Source organism: Rhea pennata, chromosome 10 (genome assembly GCF_028389875.1).
Source record: "Rhea pennata isolate bPtePen1 chromosome 10, bPtePen1.pri, whole genome shotgun sequence".
Classification (NCBI taxonomy): Eukaryota; Metazoa; Chordata; class Aves; order Rheiformes; family Rheidae; genus Rhea; species Rhea pennata.
In genome coordinates this window covers 15613906-15634225 of record NC_084672.1, presented here as the reverse complement: position 1 = coordinate 15634225, position 20320 = coordinate 15613906, and the positions used below count along the sequence as shown (strand labels likewise).

Below are 20320 nucleotides of genomic sequence, written 5' to 3'. Positions count from 1 at the left end.
AACACAGCAATATTTAAAAATCCTGCTTAACCAGTCTGATAGCCTTCTATGATGGAATGACTGGCTGGGTAGATGAGGGCAGAGCAGTGGATGTTGGGCATCCACTTCAGCAAGGCTTTTGACACTGTCTCCCATAACATCCTCCTAGAGAAGCTCAGGGAAGCGTGGGTTAGACGAGTGGACAGTGGATTGAGAACTGGCTGAAAGGCAGAGCTCAGAGGGTCGTCATCAGTGGCGTGGAGTCTAGCTGGAGGCCTGTGGCTAGTGGAGTTCTCCAGGGCTCAGTACTGGGTCCCATCCTGTTCAACTTCTTCATCAGTGACCTGGATGAGGGGACAGAGTGCCTCCTCAGCAAGTTTGCTGAAGATACCAAGCTGGGAGGAGTGACTGACACACCTGAGGACTGTGCTGCCATTCAGAGAGACCTGGGCAGGCCGGAGAGCTGGGCAGAGAGGAACCTCATGAGGTTCAACAAGGGCAAGTGCAGGCTCCTGCACCTAGGGAAGAATAACCCTAGGCACCAGTACAAGCTGGGGGCTGAACTTCTGGAGAGCAGCTCTGCAGAGAACGACCTGGGAGTGCTGGTGGATGACAGATTGACCATGAGCCAGCAATGTGCCCTTGTGGCCAGGAAGGCCAACAGTATCCTGGGGTGCATCGGGAAGACTGCTGCCAGCAGGTCAAGGGAGGCGAACCTGCCCCTCTACTCAGCCCTGGGGAGGCCTCATCTTAAGCACTGTGTCCAGTTCTGGGCTCCCCAGGACAAGAGAGACATGGACCTACTGGAGAGAGTCCAGCATAGCGCTACAAAGATGATCAGAGGGCTGGAGCATCTGCCCCATGAGGAACGGCTGTGAGAGCTGGGCCTCTTCAGCCTGGGGAGGAGAAGGCTGAGGGGGGATCTGATCAATGTGTACAAGTACCTGAAGGGAGGGGGTCAAGGGGACGGGGACAAGCTCTTTTCAGTTGTCCCATGTGACAGGACAAGAGGCAATGGGCAGAAATTGAAGCACAGGAAGTTCCGCCTGAACGTGAGGGGGAATTTCTTCCCTGTGAGAGTGGCGGAGCACTGGAGCAGGCTGCCCGGAGAGGTTGTGGAGTCTCCTTCTCTGGAGATCTTCAAGGCCCACCTGGATGCAACCCTGTCTACCATGCTCTAGGTGACCCTGCTGAGCAGGGAGGTTGGACTAGATGATCTCTAGAGGTCCCTTCCAAACTTACTGATTCTATGATTCTATGAATATTTAGGTGTTAGCAATTATAAGGATAATTTTGTTTCATGTATGTTATCTTTTAATACACAAGTATGTTATTCCTCTCTCACACATACACATATTTGTGTGCAAATACATTGAAAATATATATACTTGATTTTATTTTTCCCTGACACAGATGAACCAAGTAGTAAAGACTTTTATTTTTGATTTTGTGAAAAAGTTCAGCAACCATCTTTATTATGCTATCTTGAACACAAGTTATCTACACAGATTGTTGTAAAATCACCATTATCCTCAAATTAGAACATCTTGCTAATCAAAGCATGCTCCTGACTACGTGAGCTACCTAACAGAAGGAAATGTGGTTTTGTATTAAGGAAGCTGGGCTCCCTGAGAGCTCTGAGAAGCAATGTTCTCATCCAAGGCAGATATGCCTCTCGAAACTGTCACCAGGGTTGTGCAGTTCCACTTGGCTAAAGCTGGCCCAGTACAGCTGATCTGTAGAATTTTATGTATGGGAAAATTATTCATTGCTAAAATGAAAACAGAAAAGACTGCAGAAAAGTGGACCTCTTCTTGCCTGTGAGCTTGCACTGAGTGATATAACCACAATAGGGAACTGCTGTTCAGCAGTGTTATCTTGGAAGCTTTTATTATGCAGTGACTTCTTATTGCCATTTGTATTTTGGCAGTAATAAAATATCTCGTGTCTTCTAACATCATATGTAACGTATGTTAATGTATTTTTGATGGGTTTATAGAGTTCTTATTAACGCATTGTTTTTTCCATACAAATAAAACATTATTTGAGAGAGTTTACAGTCCGCTTGCACTTTTTTGGTAGTTGCTTGAGCACATCTCTCTTGTATCATTTTGTATGTGACCTTTAAAATCCATAAAATAAATTGGGGGGGGGGAAGGCTTTAGAAGTCAGTCTCTTGCTTCTCTCTAATTAGAGTGGGTAAAGTATATCCATACTGAACTTTATCGCACTTCAATAACAACTATGCTGTGTTCCTTACAGGTGATATTAAGGCTGGTAGGAATTCTGCTGAACAGTATCTCCAGGGAAAATACAAAGCAGCAAACTAAAAGTGTCATTGGATTGTCAAGATGCCTCATGCAATAAAAGATCAATAAGAAGCAGCAGCAAATGGAGACTTTACTGTGAGTGGAATATAAAACACAGGCAAAATGCTTCTGATTTTAGTCTTTTCACTAATGGGAGTAGAAGACTTTATCCAGAAGCATTAGATTCTGTGCTATTGTCTGCCCAAACTGTCTGTTATTGATGGCATCACCACACAAAGAATTTGACCTGACTATCATCTTAAATCTTGTTGAGTATCATGTACACCAATTAGGTAAAGGTCAATAGTGGGCAAGGTTCACTCGGTCCAAACTCAGGTAATAATTCTTACCCATCAAGCTAGATATATTTCACTGCCATATCTTGCTCTAGGAAGGTAAAAGGTGCTTTGTACACCTCACTCATGTTATCCACTAGAGTCTCCCTTTCATTTGCCTGCTGAAAAGAGCATGTACAGAGTGGAAACTTCTATGTTTGCCACAGATCATATTTAGTCACTAGGGGTAGGTTAGTACTATATTTTTGTATATACATGTACATGTTATCTGTCTTGCTCAGTGAATTTTTACTGTAGCTAGGAGAACAAACATGACTGTAGAGTTGCAGCACTACTGATCAGGTTATTCCATGCAATGCCCAATGGAAGCTCGAGAGGAAATTACTGAAACTGAAAACAGCTAAAGGAAAAGCAAATTCAGCAAGTTAGGTTTCACAATAGCACCCTTTAAAATTTGAGTGGGTTCTGCTACAGAAGATTATGTTCTTACTCTTTCCATCACCTGCAAGCTCTGCATTAGGGGTTGTGTGCTGTTGGAAAAGTTAGAAGGCAAAAGTTAAAGAAAATTAAGGAAAGCTATTTTGTTCTGTGCCTAACTGTGCTGATAAATTGATTTGATGAGAAATGTGGAAACAAGGAAAGATTCCCAATTCATGTACTGAGGTTGAAAAAAGAAATAAGCAGCCATTCTACTGATGGCAGTAAGGCTTCCTTTCTCTGCACGTGCTGTTAAGGTGAAGCAGACAAGCCATTACTGTGTGTAGATGGATAGATACAGTAGTTGCCTATGAAGCTATAGCTCGTTAATCTTAGCACTCTTTTATGGACTGTTAGAGTACATATTGGGATAAATGAATTGCAAGGTTAACTGGCTGTGGTTGTGAGATGGAGACATGTTTATCTAGATACAATTTGAGATCTCAGAAATAGAGCTTTACATATACCCCAGTCAATGATTTGTCCTGTTACTACTGAAATAAAAGGTTGATTTTTAATAATACAATAGACTTTTCAAACTGTTGAGTGAAAAATATAGATTAAGTTCTTTAAGGCTCAACTAATTCAGAAATATCAGCTTGGTATGCAGTAGCTGTATTCACGATTGAGTCTGTAACTACAATAGCAAGATATTTAGCAAAATTGAAGGTAGAAGTAATTAGACCACCTTCAGACTTTTTAAAGTTCTTTGCAAAAAAAAAAAAAAAAAAAAAAAAAAAAGCAGATATAACTGTTTAAAATATTGCAGTCTTCCTAAAAATGGTTTCAAGAGTCTTATTGTCAATGAAACATAATAGGTTTATTAAATATTGCATAGAATGCTATATGAGAAGGTGTTTTATCTGATGCATTTTTTTCTCCTTATTCTGAGCTGTATGTATGCTACTGCAGCTTCAAAACATCTGGATACAGCAATTTTTTTCTTTTCTGCACCTGCAAGTGTAAATACACACACAAACAAAAAAAAATAAATCTTTCACAGAACCAGAGAAAGAGGGGGCGGAAAAACAGCCATGAAGCTCAGGGGAGCAGTATGACAAGTGCTGAGCTGTAAACAAGCTTGAGAGGGATTTAATTCTTATGACAAGTGCCAGTGGTAGCATCTCACATGGACTCAGCATATGCACACATTTCAGAGGAGGAATCACAGAGGACTTAATGCAAATAGAAAAAAGCTCAGAGCACATCAGCCTATACTGTTCTAAAAATAGCCCCACAAATCAGGATGAGCTAGGGTTGTAATTACCTTGATTTTTTAGAATTTTGCCACTTGTAGGAGGGCTTTGGGTTTATACTCACACTATAATTACAGTTTATAACATAAATTCCAAACTATTTGGGGCTAGGATTGTGTCATGTATTCGTAGGACAGGTACAGGGCCTCGCTGGATCTTGTTTCAGGGTTATAGTACAATATAAAGACTGAATAATAGCTGCTGTGCTCTTATGTGCTGTCTTCTAAAAGAACTTATTTTAGGTCAAAAGCTTTTTTTTTTTTTTTTTTAATCTTGTTTGTTAAGGAAAGAGAACTGAGATATAATTTGGTATCCAAATTAAATTTTAAAAGCCTCTAATGCACACTTATTCCCTAATTACAGTCATGTCCTTTCTCTCTCAAGTATGATCATAACTGCCTCATTTCTCTAGCAGCTTTCTGAAAAGTGCATACTGCAAACCATACCCTGCAGCTTGGACTAAAGCACATTTCCCCATGGCAGTTGCTGAGTTAGTGATGCAAGATGGAGCCAGGTTTCACATAACCTTCTGGTGGGTTTAAGAGAGGAGTATATGCTCCCTGAGCTCCAACCACTGCTCAGGCTGGACTCATTCATGAAAGCAGAGCAGTGCTTTATTCATGTTAGATCTTCAGTAGAATCCAGCTGCTTGCCTTTTTTTTTTTTTTTCCACTTCTGTTAGCCTGCAATAAAATAGTTTAAAGGTTAAATTTACTAGCAATGGTTAACAATCGCTAGAGGTACAGTTTTGGTTTTTCTCTAGGCTAGATAAATGCTATTGTGTTGGGTTATAGTTAGCTTTGTTACTACAAAAGCTAAAAAACATTTTAATGCTAGTTTAGATGTCATAGCAGAAGGAGGCAGTCTCTAGAAAAAGAGCCTTTGTTGAGCTATTACAGATTGATTCCTAAATCACAAGCAGTGCTAACACTGAAGGGTGTAAATTATGTGTCTGATGAAAATCATTTAACTGTTATTTCCTATTTCAAGGGATTCTGCCCATCACCAACTACTCCATGAGTGCAATAGGAAGTTTTTGCAGTTCTTGGACTCGATCCTTTCTTGCTCACCTAGATGACTGATAGTTGGAAGGACATGTTATTCTCTATAAAGTTTTATTATATTTTAAATAGATTGAAAGTTCAGTTTTATGATACTGATATTTCTGTTTTTAAATTAGATTGTTTCCATGGGGCTGTGTAAATTGGATGTACAAGTTACCTATTCTAGGATAAATAACTTAAATATTTCTGGGTATGTGTTTTAGACATGCTGTGCAGTGCAAATGATTGAAAGTGGCCTTATATTTGCAGCTGGTATGAATAACCTTCAAACTAGCAGTTAACAGGCTTGGTTTTACCAAGCAGAGAGTTGTAGTTTCCCACCATCAGCATGGAAGAGTGCTGCTCTTTCTCTGATCTCTCACAAACATAGAAATGTTTTCTTCTATTTTGAAAAGATCTTTTTATTCTGATTTTTTTTTATTTCTGTCAGTTTTCTTTTAAGAGCAAGTGAATATAAATGGAGCTGTGAAGTTAGTATTCTAATGGTTTATAAAACTATACGTTTTAGTTCTCTGGTTGCATATACTTTTCTGTACATTCAGAAAGTTAAAAATACTACATATTGCTTTCTTTCTACAAAAGAGAGCTATTGCTCAGTAAAAGACAGAAACTCATTTTGTATGATGAAGACTACATTTACCAGAATACAAAATTATCTGTAACACATTGGCTGAGTTTAAATCTTGCTCCATTAATTTCAACCCTGTGTGGATGCTCAGGCCGAACATCAGTAACCTGCAAGATTTGTACTCTTCTAATTCCCACTTGGGTATTTTAATGTTGACAGCTGTTAAAATTCTCGTACTGGAGCTTCACATCCATATTCCCTTCCTCATAGACACCTGTAATGAGACTCATCTGTTTTCTTTGTTATTCCCTCTGCTCATTTAAATGTAATGTGCATTTCTCATCACAGCCCTGGATTAACTTTATATGAATTACTAAAACACACAGATACACGCGCACACATTTATCCCAGAAGAACAAAACGTGCGATTCTGCTCTTGAATATGAAGTTGGCCAAAGAAAAATGCAGTATTATAACCTTCTTCCTTTAAAACAGGAGACATTTTTATTATGTGGCCAGTAAGGTGGGGCCTGTTGAGGCTTGTCCTTTTGTTTTCATCTTCACTCTCCCCTCATAAGTGAACAATGTTCAAGATGTAAAGAAACTCATTGCTTTTGGTTGTTTTACTGCTGGTCACAGAGCCATTCCCTCTCCTCCCTTCTCCTTCCCACACTTTTCTATGTTAGGTGGAATCATGGCTTTACTGATGGATTTGCTGGGAGGAATTAGCCATATTTTATATGAGACTGCATGATACTGCTTCAAGGTTCATTCATTTCCAAGATCCTCTTTCTGTAAATGCATTAGGGGGAATGGGAGATGCTTCTAAACCTCACGTTTAATTGAGATTCCTACTGAATCAGTCTTGTTGCCTTGGTACGCCTGCAGTGCAGTCAGTCCGCGGTGCCAGCCTTGTACTTGCACCTGAGCTCACCGAAGATGGCATGGGTACGGCGGCAGGTAAAGCTGCATGGAGTGACTGACCAGTCTGAGACCAAGCCCGCGGAGGAAGCTATTAAAGCTTACTGTGAGTTTTCTGCTTCCACAGCTATATTCCTAGCAATACCCTACTCAGCCCATTTGAAGCTGTGTTGATGTGTCTCCACTGTGTTGCCAACAGGGATCACAGAATAGGTGTAGCTCACAAATTAACAGATGAGATTAGCTGAGATGTGGTCATTAAGAATCTAATCTGCAGAAGACGCATGCTGCATTGCTGGTCAAATTAAATTTTTGTAGGAAGTCAGGCTTGTATGTCTTCTGTTTAATTCCCTTCCTCAGTAAGCAGGGAGCAAAAGAATAACTTAATCCAACCGAATCAGTGTTATCTACCTCTCTACAGTAAATTCCCTTCCAATATTTGCAGCGTTGCCTACTTAACTGGAAGAGAGGCTTGCTGGCATGATGACTGTGGGTATCATATTTGCTTTTACAGCCGTATAGGTGAGGCCAGCAGGCTGTTCTCTCAGCAGTCGGGAGTTTGGGGGACAAAGCAGCAAATAACCCTTACATGCTTGTGTGAAGTTCTGGTCCTCGTAGCTGTCAGCAGGAGTTGGGCTAATATGAGGCTTCGGTAACTAGTGTAGTGGATTTTTTTTTTTTTTTTTTTTGGGGGGGGGGGAGGGCGGGAGGGGGAGGTAGTGCAGAGAAAAGATGTAAATATTCCATTTGAGCAAAGTCAGTTCTGCTCTGCCCTGACCCTTTTGGTTCTAGCTATCTAGGGAACTAGAAATAGAAATATTTTAACTGTGCAGCTTCAGCCCTTCTTGTCATTGTTTACTTCCACACCTGCATGTAGTGGTCCAGCCCAGGTTATGTTGCTACTTTCTATACCTATTTAAGAAAAAAAAAATCCTATAAAAAGTTTATACTGGGAGGCTGAAGAAAGGAAGAATTTTAATGGACAGAAAGCAAAATCATGAAGAATAAGTATCTTTTTAAAATTGACTCTCAATGAAAATCAAATGAAACAGAAACTGTATAGTACTTTTAGCAGAATAGAAACAAAGCAATTCCCTAATATCCATTCCAGTGTTTTAATTTACAAGGCCTTTTTCCAGCCATATAAGCAGAGTTTAATATTCAAAGTACACAGAGATAAACTACAATCAGATGGAAAAAAAGGATTTTTTGTTGAAGAGTTACCAGAAAATTCCTGCAACATACTTTATTTAAAGAATGAAAATACATTTTGACTCTGATTATTTTGGATGGTGTGAAACTCCATAGACCTATCATATTTGCGTATTTAATTTAGGAATATTTTATAATATCTCTTAGAAAGTCTTTTAGTGTCATACCTTAAAAGCAAGAGGAAGAGAATATACAGTATCTAACAATAAAAATCTTGCTGTCTTTTAACAGAAAGTACAAAAGCAGGCTAGTACAAAGATGTTACCTGTGCATAAAGCATTAAAAAAAATAACATCTTGTTATAATGTGTCAAAATGCTCTGTAATGAGGAAAGATATACAAGATATACAAAGCAGGGTAAAACAGCTACTAATACCTTTGTTACTGTCTGTCCAAAAAAATGGCAGTTCATCAGTAAATGAATGAGCTAGAATTAATAAATGGGTGCCCTACAGAAACTGGTTTTACAGTGATTTCTAAACATAGAAGATACAGCTTAAGCCTTCAAATTTCAATGTAGACATTTTGGTAATAGCAGTATAAATGTGTTAGGTGTCAAAAATGTTTTACTTTTTATATTCCATATTTAGGGTTTTGGAGTGTTCTTTTAGTTTTAAATACCTTATGAAAATATTAGTGCATTCTGACCAAAACAGTGCCTGTTAAAAATTGTCTAACAACCTGCGATATTTGAACTGTACACTTTTAACAAGCAGAGTATTTGGGGGTTTGGCCTTTCAAAATCAATGGGCCTCTTTGTCTAACTTGAGGCATATCATCAGAACTTACTACCAAGAACGAAACGCTGACCCAACCGTTGGTTCCAGGACATGATTCTGGTGCCTCAGCATAGTATTTTCGAAGCTCTTTCCAATAATAAATTACAATTTTAATGATGGTTCTGCTAACATATGGTAAATGGAAAACATTCTTTATAGACTAAGCAACATAGGTTCCATTAAAAATTTGCTATTGTGTAGTCCTTACAGAGGTTTAACCAAATAAGTGCTTGTTTTATATAATTTCTGTTTAATTATTTAACACTTTCCTCTTTTCTGCTTTAAGCTATAATCTACATTAGAAATACTATTGCTAAGCAGGGTACCAAATCTGAAGTTATATGTAGTGCTGTTGTTATTTTAAAACTGTACACAATGTTTTACTTGAGAAGCCATGAAAGCAGACTATTTCTGATAAATTGTTGTGCATGTTTATATAACAGACAATTTTTAAATGGTAGCCAAAATTCACAATATTTAAACATAAGATTTTGACAAAGATTGATGAGGAAAGATCAGAATATCTCATCAAAATATCTATTGACTGGTAGTAGTCTTTAAAAAGCACATTTCTGACTTTCAACAGCCTAACTATAGATTTGGAAATACAGCTAGCTTGCTGTTGATATCTGCTTGAGTTTCATATTCTTGATCATGCATCTGATCCTGCAGTTAGCATATGCTTTTGAAAGAATACTCACTTCTCTACATAGCATGAGATTAGCAATGATTGAAAGCATCATGACTCTGGTAATATGAATATATATCCATAGTATCCCTCAAGAATAAGTTTCTTGCTGGAAGTGTCTCATTTTGCTGTGCACACTTTGAAAGACATTTTTTTTTTTTGTATGGTTAAGGATTGAAGCCTGAGACTTGGAGGAGGGGGTGGAGGGGAAAAGTGATAGCTTATTTTAAAAGGAATATTCTGACCTTTAGTTAATTTATGTCTTCTTTAATACAGTTTAAATTAGATAAATTACAGTAAATTTGTACTTGTTCAAAGCAAGGTCAGTTATCAAATAAATAAGAGTGGTTGCTTTCAGATTGAATTCTGGCGCCATCACCTGTTGACAGTGTATATAATTCAACACAGGCAGATTTGGATCCTACAACATCTGAGATTACACCTTTTGTCTTACTTGTTTCGCATCTAACTTCAGACAAAGCACAAGTTTTACAAGGAGGAGAGATAGACAACATGAATTCCAGAATAGCATCTATAAAGTGAACTGCAGGTAGCCACCTTATGTCAAAAGCTTCAACTGCTCCTGCAGTTTTACAGCAAGAGTATGTGCTATAGTTTTTAATCTGTTTAGAAACTTCTATTTGGTTTTGTTTTGGTAAAATGCTTGTCTGACCTGCATGTACACAGCTGTTTGAAAGTCATTAACACCGATTTAATTCTGCTGTTCTAGGAACTGGAGCTGAAACTCCCACTGGCTTCCCTGGGAATCATCTCTCCCAGCAGGGTTCTGTGTTCTCACAAATATTTGCATCTGCAGCAAGAGGTATGTTTGGTTTCTTTGCTTTTCTAAAAGTGCGTATTTTAGTTAAATCTGTCACTGAGAGACAAAAACTTTAATGTGAGTCTTATTTTTGGTAATAGATGCATAAATGGTATCAGGCTTTTCAAGTTATGTGGCCGCATACTCATTTGGTTTTCACTGGGTGATAAACTCTTCATAGCCTCGGTCTCAGCCTCAATTTACAGTTTATGTTCTGTGCAGGAAACACCAACTGGTATTTCTCAGAGTTCAGGAGAAGAAGTAAATAGGAGTGCTGGAGAGATGTCTGGGGTAAAAGAATCGCACTTCTCAGAATGATGAATATTACTTAGTAATATATTACCTTAGAGTCTGAAGTTTGTGGAAGGAAGTCATCTGTCCAAAGACATCTGCATCTAGGTTAATCCTTTTCCCTTAAAAGCCAGGGAAGAGAAATACTCACAGCATCTCCACCTGTAGTGAACACTTATAACTGGAGGATACCAGAGGCAATAAGAGGACCTCAGACAGACTCTACTAGAGATACTGCAACACGGTAGTCTGAACTTTGGTAAGGGAAATTCCACACAATGCATCCATACTGCTACCAGATTTCTGCAGCAGAGAAAAACTCCAAGATGAATATAAATAGTTTGCTTCACACCTACAAACTGAAAAGGAATTTGTTAAACATAAAATTCAAAATGTCTGAAATGCATGCTGGAAGCTGGCCCTGCTTTGAGCAGGGGGTCAGACCAGATGAGATCCATTCCGGAGGTCCACTCCAGAGATCCCTTCCAGCCTACAATTCTGTATTTATGTTCCTGGAATTAAAGCAAGCACATAGTGATGATCATGTGGCCTTTCAGAGGTGGGACTCGGAGGGAAAGATATCTCTTGTAATGTTTGCAGGATTTCTGCGTGTTATAGGTGATCTTTAGCAGCCAAACATATGCATAGCATTTATAACTCAGCAACAGATCTGTGCTGCACATTAAGCTGCTCAAGTGGACTCAAAACTTGTCACTGATTTTTTGCGCTCTTAATCTTCCTGTTTATCCTGCGCTTCATTAAAGTCAATCTCTACTGGACAGACTGTCACTCAAGCTAGGCCTGTCCTGCTGTCTGTGCTCTCTGGGGAGCACCCTTCATTCTCATAAATGGTCTAATAGGAGAGCAGGTGTCAGAGAAACACTCCTTGAAATAGATTAGAGTCTCTTCCCGCTGAACAATCTCAGTGGAATGGGGTAGGCATGATCATTAAAGCAGATTTAGAATGAGAAGACACTTTTTCCTCAAGACAGGAAATTGCAGTTAGTTTAGAATTATACAAGTTAGGTCTAGTAAATGTATAAAGAGAAAACTCTCAGAATTAAGTGCTCACTATCAGCGTGGATGCAGTGTGATAGTCCAGAGGCTAATGAACTTTCTCATGGTTCCTACTTGGGCACTTTCTCAGTGGAGGTTTTGCTATAAAAATATTTTGTATTAGAAAAGTGTTTAATATTTTCGTAATGCAGTTTAGCATCTGCAGCTTATGTTAGTGGAACCAGTGTAATGATGAGCAAACCTCCCACAAGGGGTGGGAATTTCTAGTTCTTACAGGTTGCTGCATCCTACGCCTCCAGTTGGGGTGTTTTAGGTCATTGCTGCCCTGTCCTTGACCCTCTGGGCTCACCCTGTTAGCAGCAGCAAAAACAACAACAAAGTGCGTATGAATGGAATGGAAAGCCTGCCCTTGAAACCTGGTAATAGATACATTTACAAATGTGAGGTATCGCATTTCCAGGTATATGCCTCTGATTCTTCACCTTGTGCTGCCCTTTCCCTAGTGCAGAGCTCCCCCGGTGCTGCCCACCACCCCAGGGAGCAACAAAGGAGAGAGGAGCTGGGTTTGCACTCTCTTGTGCTGCTTTGCCAAGCTGGGGAAGCGCTAGGGAGAGGAGGGCGAGCTCCGTTGTCCTCTGAGGTTAGCGGATCATTTAGCCGGGAAAGCCTGGCCAAGGGGAGCAGAAAGCAGAAGTCCAGGACCAGCAATGAGGCTCCCTGCTGCCAGCAACTGGCACACTGCAACCTTGCACAGAAAAAGGGCAGGCCCTCAGGACTCAAAGTGGATGAGTGTGTTGGGAAGGTTTTAGATCCAGCACATTTGAAGCTGAGCAGTAGAGGTTATTCCTGGGGATTATACTTCTGTATACTGAGCGTAATTGCACTGAACTCAAGGGATTGCTCCTAATGGTGAGGATCCCATCCCTAAATAACAGGCCCTGAGATTCCTTTTATTTAAACTAGAGATTTAGCTGAAGCCCCAAATCTAGAGTACTATAGGCCTTACAAACTTGATTTATAAGATTCTAGGAGCAAAAGTTTGGCTGAAGAGGAGGTTTGCTCTCTATTTTTTGAGATGTGTAAAGCTTAGCTCCCTCTAGCGCCTTGCATGATGGTTTTGTTTTTTGTAGGATACTGCTGTTCCTTTAATCCATGTTCTTCCTTCTCTTGTTCTTTCTTCTCTCCTGCTAGTTCTCAGTGGGTTGGCCAGCTTGCTGAGAGGCCTGACTTTGGCAGCCACCCAAACCCAATCCTCCCAGGTGAGTATGTGCAAAGTACACAACACTCAGATATGCCTTTTTGCTAAAACTCTCTCTCCTTTCCCTTTGTGGACTTCTCTCAATTTTTGTCTGTGATAACTGTTCTTTCTTAAAAAAAAAAAAAAAATCAAATCTTTCAGTGTAATTGGTCTTCCCCTTCTCTGCATCACTGAGTGGGGATGGAGGCTAACAATATATTTAAACCAATCCATAGAGCTTTTCCCCACAGGTGCTTGTGTTCTGAGGAGCCTTTTTTTTTTTGGGGGGGGGGTAGCAGCAACACAGCCTTTATTTCCCTGGTCTCTAGCAGTGTGTGAGGTATTGCAAGGGTGCCAGCAGGATCTACGAAGAGGAGGGAGAGAAGAGATCATGGTGGTGTTCTGTGCTACGTGCAGAAACTCATGCACTGAAGCTCTGCAACCAAATTTTCATCCCCATTAGACCCAGTCCTGCAGAGAAACATCTCTGGTCTCTGTCACCGAGGAAAGTGGTGGAAGCCACAAGGCCCTTACTGCTGGTGTTTGCGCCAAAAAGGGAAAATGCTGCCAGAAGGCTGTCCTGTGTGAACAGTGGCAATGGCCTAAGGAGAAGGTAGCAAAAGATGATGTTGACATATGCTAGTTTTAAATGAATTAAAGATGAACTCATATTTTCTGGTAGAGTGTTTCTGTGGAACAGTGAAAGAAATTGAATAAAATACCCAAAAACGTAATAAATGGCAAATTCAATGTCACTTTTAATCAAAGACTAAGCAAATGATAAATGATAGATTTTTTTTAATAATAGTAATAAAAAAGCAACAAGTGTAATAACAATATACATGTTGTAAACTCATATAATGACATGACATTATTGTTCCTAAACTGCTTCTTGATTTTTACAGCAGTAACATATGCTCTGTCTGCCTGGGAAGATTTGGTAGACAATGGCTGCAATGATGGTTCAAAAGTTGAAAGAGGTAATGCAAGAGAAAGGGAATTCTAAGAGGCTGTTTTCAGATCTTTCTTTTGTTATTATTTATTTAAATGCAAATGTTTCAGCCAAAAAAGAAACCTCCCAAAATCTGATAAATATTCAGTAGCCTTGATGGATTCATGAATGTGAAGATTAAGTTATAGAAACCTTGAGTCATTTCCTGGAAGTTGTCCAGGAAAACAGGGCATTTTCGATACTTTAAGGGAAGAGCAGAGGAGAGCAAACTATTAAATTGAGCCAAGGTTTAGAAGGCATTTTAGTGTCTTCTAAGCCTGAGCTTCAAAATTCTTCTTTTAAAAATAAACTATATGGGGGGAAAAGATCTTCTTTTGTTAGTCTATTTCCTTTTGTTATCCTGAGGCAGATGTAAGCAGTACTGAATTCAGACAGCTATAATTAGTGCAGCCTTCTGCTATGAGATCTGTGAAGGCAAAGTGCCTGTGAAGGCATGGTATGTTATTTTTTTGGGGGGGTGGGGAGGGATTATAAAGTGATTGTTATGAAAGCTGGAACCTAGTCATCATGCACAGCTGTAGTCATGAGCATGGTATTTGCAAATATCATTCTGTTATGAATGCACAATTTCAAATTCTAGTTTATATCAAGGGAAGTAGCCCTTACTGGGCTGAGGTCATCTCCCAGGACTGAACAAGGTCTGATGCAAATAGGTGCAAAAACTCACTTTACTTTTCTGTGCTTTTGTAAATCAGTGCGGCTTTTGCTCCCTGGGCAAAACATATACTCCAGATGACCCGCATCTGAGTGGAATCAAGTCTTTCCACAGCTCTGTGTTGTCCTCATAGTTTTATTTTGCTGTGTTGATCTTGAAGAGGGTATGAGACTCAGCTGTTTCACTGTAACTGTATGTTATAAATATGTTAATTCTTTAATTTTTACTAAGGTTAAAACTTACTTGACCCATTTAAAAATGTCACTATTTCCAGGGTATCAACAACAAAAAAATTGCCTAAAAGACACCTACAGAAAAGCTTTGATACAATTTTATTGAAAGTATCGCAAACGTCATGTTATTTCAAGGCTTTGTGTTTAAGTATCTTAATTATTGCAACTCCTACGCTTAGAAGATTAATAACAAGAAAAGATTAAAAACTTTGTTTAAATGAAACTTACAGAGTATTAAAAACAATTTACGAGAAATGTCATTTGGATATAGCTAGAGATGACCAACATATATATATATATATATTTTTATATACTGATATTTTTATTCTTGTATTTTTAATGTTTCTACCATATATCATTATGAATTTATGACAAGGGCCTTGTCTTTACAGGTATGACATTAATAAGTTTATGATTTTTGTTGTATCCCTTCCTTGTAAACTCTGCCTATTTAGTGCTGAGTTACAAATTATTAGCAAATTTATTCAGGAAAGGAAATACCAGCACAGGTCTGTGGGATCTTTTTTTTCCCTCCTGTTTTTACTCAAATCAACTTAAATGGTTCAATTCTGAGACTAAATGCAGCCTAGCAGAGTCTATACACTATCTTAACAGTAATTCAGCAATGACTCGGCCTGACTAGAAAATAAGAATTCATATTCAGAAAAGGATTTGTGCCATTTTGTGCCATTCAACAACTTTTTGAGACAGAGAAACAAATTTACTATCTGATTCAATCCAGCACATGGAAAGTGGGTCTTGTGCATCTGAGACTGCTGGATATTTGGGACTATTTGAGATCAGAAGTAATTTTAGACATCTCACTTTATAGTGTCATCTCTTGTGTCCCTCTTTGAAAGCATATTGGAATAATGCTCTTTCTGCCCCCCCCCCTTTTTTTTTCCTGCTTACTGTCGGGAACAAGCTGCTGTGAAGCCCTTTAACTCTGTCCTGTAAGAGAGACGCTGACGGTGTCCAGAAGAGGACTTGTGCAAGGAGGATTCATTTCCTTAATCTCGGGTCTGGGCCGAGCTGGGCACCATTCACTTCCCAGCTGTTCAGAGTAATAGGGTGCTTTCCTGTGATTTACTAATCCAGCTTGGGAACAAAACAAGGTAGATATTTGCTTGACAAGCTATCTGGAAGGCAAAGAAAATCAGAGGGTTTTTTGTGCACCATATTTTGAAATGCTGACATTCCTAAAAAAGGTCTTTCCTCTTTCTTCCTGCCCAAACTTGCTATAAAATTCAAATGTATAATCCTCCAGGTAATTGGCACATTACATAACAAGTAGGTAGGAATGAATTGTTCCTTTGACATCAATTTTTACAAGGAGAAATATTCAGAAGTTAAAGTGAATCTTGATGTCTAGATAAGAATTTTAAGAGTCTAGACAGGTAAGTGAAGCAAGGTAAGGCCTGAAAAATGCTTTGCAAAAGAAAACCTGAGGCTGGGAAGTAGGAATGCCTGAAAGAGCGCTTTGAAGGAAGGAACTGCTGAATGGGTAAACTGAGCCCAGAAAGAGGACAGAGATAATTCACCTGTTACTATTTTCACAAAAATGAGCTTGTTTCTTATCAATTAAATGGGAAAGTAATATTTAATATTAAAAGCACAAAAGTGACATGCATAAATCTGGGAGTGAGATCCTTGCCCTATTTCCCTATTTCAGCCAGTGGCAAAGTCCCTTTGACTTCAACTCAGGATCCAGGTTTTTATCCACAGTTCCCAGACGCTCATCACCATGTCACGTGAGCATTATCTGAATGTTAAAGTCAATAATATGTCGTCATTTTTGTATGAAGTTATATGTATGCATATGTAAATGCAGTGGTTTTTTGTACACTGAAATTCAGGTGCATGACTACTCCCGTTTTAGAGGCAGAGAAACAAGGGCACAGAGCGCCACAGACAGGACTGGGGCTTTGGACTTGCAGTGCAGCACCCTGTGGCTGGGACTGGGGTGTCTCTCTCCTCTGGGTGGCCTCAGAGCCCAAACTGCCTTGGGAACCTGACCAAAAAAAGGGCTGTCATCTGTTCCCTGAAAACTTGTATCAGTCTACGCGTGAGGATCAGTCTCACTTTATGGTTTTCAGTGAGCAGAAGAGGAGAAGAGAAGCTGATGTAAATAATGGCAATTATGCAGCTGGGAAAGTGCAAGTCCTGATAGCTCCGTCAAGAATTTCAACGCCTATTTAATAGGCAATGATGTATGCATTCAAGTGCAGTACGGTTATAAACATACTAATCCACGTGATAGTCCTGCTGTGTAAGTATGACAAGTATCATTGCAGACATGCACAACAGCCGTAAGATGAAATGACTTTCTGAACACTATGCAGCAAATTACAGACAAAGCTAGAGTTTAGGCACACCTAATCCTCAGCCTGTGTCCAATCCTGCTAATTGCTCGATGTCTCCATGCTGTTGTCACACACAAAAGGTAATTACATATTTGAAAATGTTCCCCCCGTTAGTTGCTTGGAGAGGTATTAGAGAACACACATGCAAGGGAAGAATGGAATAGAGGCTTTGCACGTTTCTCTTTGTTCAGGAGAACTGCAGGACAAGCAAACTCCCTGCTGTGCGCAGGGCTGACACTGGGAGCCTCAGAAGAAAGGCTTTAGAGCCAGTGTTTAAAGTGGAATTGACAAATTCGAGTCCACAGAACATCAGAAAATTATTCTGCATATTCCAGCTATTCAGTATTTGGAATTTCCATTGCTACAAGGTCTACCTTGCAAGGAAAAATCTTACTTCGTAGGCTTTTGAGGAATATTCCTCTTTGAAGAAATAATTCAAACCCATCAGTTCATTCTGGAGCATTATTAGAGACTCTGGCCATTTGTACCCTTCTGCAGAGAGTGAATTAGTGCCATGTTTCATCTGGATTTTGTGACTGCATTACCCAGGCAGTATTAAAATCTGTTCATGACAAGTCTTTGGAACAGTAGCCTGTTGTGGGGATGCAGTATCATATTCCATGGGATCTGGTTACATTATGGAAAAAGATATTTGCATCGTAGACTACTTAGCTCTTCTTTGAAACACTGAACTTTCTGACAAAGAGTAGGAGGTAAAAGGGAAAAAGGGGGAAAAAAAATCTCCTGGTAGGTGAAAGTTACAGCAAATCAGAGACTACTTAACCCTGTTTTTTGCCTTGAAAACAGAAACATCTTAGGCCTTCACTGTGCTCGCATCCTTCTGAAGTCAATCTATTAAGGTTGTTCAGGCAAAGAATTGCGCCTGATGTATGACCCTCGCCAGTGGCCAGAGGTGTTGTGCAGGTGGAGAAGGCAGGCTCCCTGCGGGAGCCCGCCTCGTTTGCACCCTGCTCCACCACAGCTGATGTACGGGGTTTACCTGGACAAAGACAAAGCGTGGGCTTATACCCAACTTCTTCTAGACCCACTACAGTTTACATTCATAGCTTCTTAAATTCAAAGTTTAAATTCAGAGCTGCTTCTCCTGTCTTCCGTTTCCTCAACTTCCTCTCTTGTGACACTGCTAAGGTAACACCTGCTCCACTCAGGAATACAATTCATACTGCTTTCAAACATATGTATTAGCTAAAATGCAAGCCACATAAAAAGAGATTTTATAAATAAAACTACATGGGTAATTCTTATATGGGTAACAGAAAGATTAAGAAAAAGATCTTCAAAAGGAAGACTTTGTATAAAACTTTCTTTAGCCTTTTCTTTTCTTTTGTCCTTTTTAGCTGCAAAAAAGCCATTTAATGCAGATTTGCCATAAGGCAAATTGATAATACTTGAACATTATGAACTGCAGAAACTCCATGAACACATTATATTTTAAACATTTAATCTATTTTACAAACTATGTACATTCTTCTGCTAAATAAGATGAATTGAGATTCAAGAAGCAGCACATCTTGACAAATCTCCTCCTAAAGGCATCCATTAATATAAATCAACAGTAGCAATTTTGTTTGATCATTTATTTGCAAGAATCATTAAGGTTTATTAGCATAATTATTCCCTGTGGGACTTCATGTCACATAAATGAAAAATGGCATTATCAATATTTAAAAGATAAGTGTGTAATGTTCAGAGTACTTAAACAGTGCTCTGCAGGTGGTGTCCAGCTGTAGCAAATTAGATTAGGTTTGATTTCTAAATCGTAGAAATATAATTTCAGTATAATTGTTTATTTCAAAAAGTGCTGATGTTCTGCTTATTGTACAAGGAATGCAAACTGTATTCCTTGTATACAAACTGTACGGTTACTCATTACAGTAAGTACATGTTCACTGTTCTCTGATTTCAAGAAAGTAACTTGTCTTAATACGTCACTGTAGTTGGGCTGTGGGACCGGGGATGCGGAGCCAGCCGGCGCAAGGAGTCTTGTCTGGCAGATCGGCCCGGAGGGCAAGCAGCCGCCGATGCCCCCCAGTCAGACCTCACTGCGGGTTTGGGCCAGTCCCCAAAAGTCCTAATAACTAGGGCAATTTGCTGGTTCACTGTTCTGGAGTTTAAAATTGCTATTTTACCAGCAGTGAGATGTATCATTAACCATTGTGTACTCTTGTCTTCTCTATAGGCTTCTGAATAAAACATCAGGGAATTTAGTAAACACACCAGGGACTCCTCCAGATGTCCTAGCACTGGGCAGGGAAGCAGAGTCTTCACCAGCTCTGGGCTCTTCCAAGGCAGAGTGGCAGGATTAAGTGCCAGGGTAAGAGATGGACCGAGGCAGCAGAATTACTTTCACATGGCTCTCAGCCCTTTCTGGGATTGATGCATGGTTTTTTATTATTGCCTTTCAGACACCCGTTCCATTATTTTAGTGATGTAGTTTAAGGTTATGGATGAGTTTAAACTGAGATTTGAAAATGTCATCTTCCATTTTACTCCTCCCCTTTCTGTTATGTTCCACTTCAGAGTTCCTCAGCTTTTTAATTATTCACAAATCTTAAACTCAACTCTTTAGGGTTATTTTATTTGTCAGTATCTTGCAGGAAGAAAAAGAGTTTTGTTTTCTTCCTGGTGCTATCTTTTGCACTTAAGTTAAAAAAAATGCACTAACACCTGGACTTGGAGCCTACAAGACAGCAGGCAGTCCAAGAAATGTGTGCAATCTCCCTTGACTAGGTGCACACTTTACTGGGATGCCTGCAGTAGAGAGAAGATGAAGAGTAAAGTTTAGTATTTGGCATTTTTTTCTCTGTTTTGTTCAGTCTCAAAAACAATGAACCTCCTTTCCCTTCTGTAGTATTCTGATGGCATTATATACAAAATATTCAAAAGGAAACTGTGACCTGTTAAAGTGCTGAAGGCACAATCAAAAGAAGCTCAGGTGAAGAATGAAAGTTGAGTTGGGAGAAATGCCAGTTTTCCCTCACAGTCGCCCCCCTTGGGCCTTTCAGCTGAGCACTTCTGCAGATATGCTTGTTGCCGATCACTCGAATGCCACCTCTAAACCCAGCCCAGGAAAGACAAAGAAGCAGTAGGATATATGTAAGTCTGGTATTTAATCTTCCTGC

At 39.5% G+C, this 20320-nt stretch overlaps 1 protein-coding gene and 2 long non-coding RNA genes across 4 annotated transcripts in view; all 3 read left to right on the top strand.

Moving 5' to 3' along the window:
• ZNF280D (zinc finger protein 280D) overlaps nucleotides 1-6944 on the top strand; it is a 63008-nt gene extending 56064 nt beyond the window's left edge. Inside the window, exons 20-21 of one of the 2 annotated variants that reach the window (XM_062583448.1) lie at nucleotides 2242-2384; nucleotides 6838-6944. The gene's annotated coding sequence lies outside the window, so the exon portion shown is untranslated. Of the gene's footprint in view, nucleotides 1-148; nucleotides 167-2241; nucleotides 2385-6837 lie in introns of those variants that run through there. The other variant, XM_062583450.1, reaches the window with a different exon arrangement.
• Nucleotides 6945-10285: 3341 nt separating this feature from the next.
• Nucleotides 10286-13629, top strand: LOC134144496 (uncharacterized). The gene is made up of 3 exons (XR_009959396.1): nucleotides 10286-10372; nucleotides 12869-12936; nucleotides 13378-13629. It is a non-coding gene; the product is annotated as an uncharacterized LOC134144496 (long non-coding RNA).
• Nucleotides 13630-16496: 2867 nt separating this feature from the next.
• On the top strand, nucleotides 16497-20257 carry LOC134144498 (uncharacterized). Its single transcript, XR_009959397.1, has 3 exons — nucleotides 16497-16565; nucleotides 19378-19512; nucleotides 20050-20257. It is a non-coding gene; the product is annotated as an uncharacterized LOC134144498 (long non-coding RNA).
• Nucleotides 20258-20320: the final 63 nt, after the last annotated feature.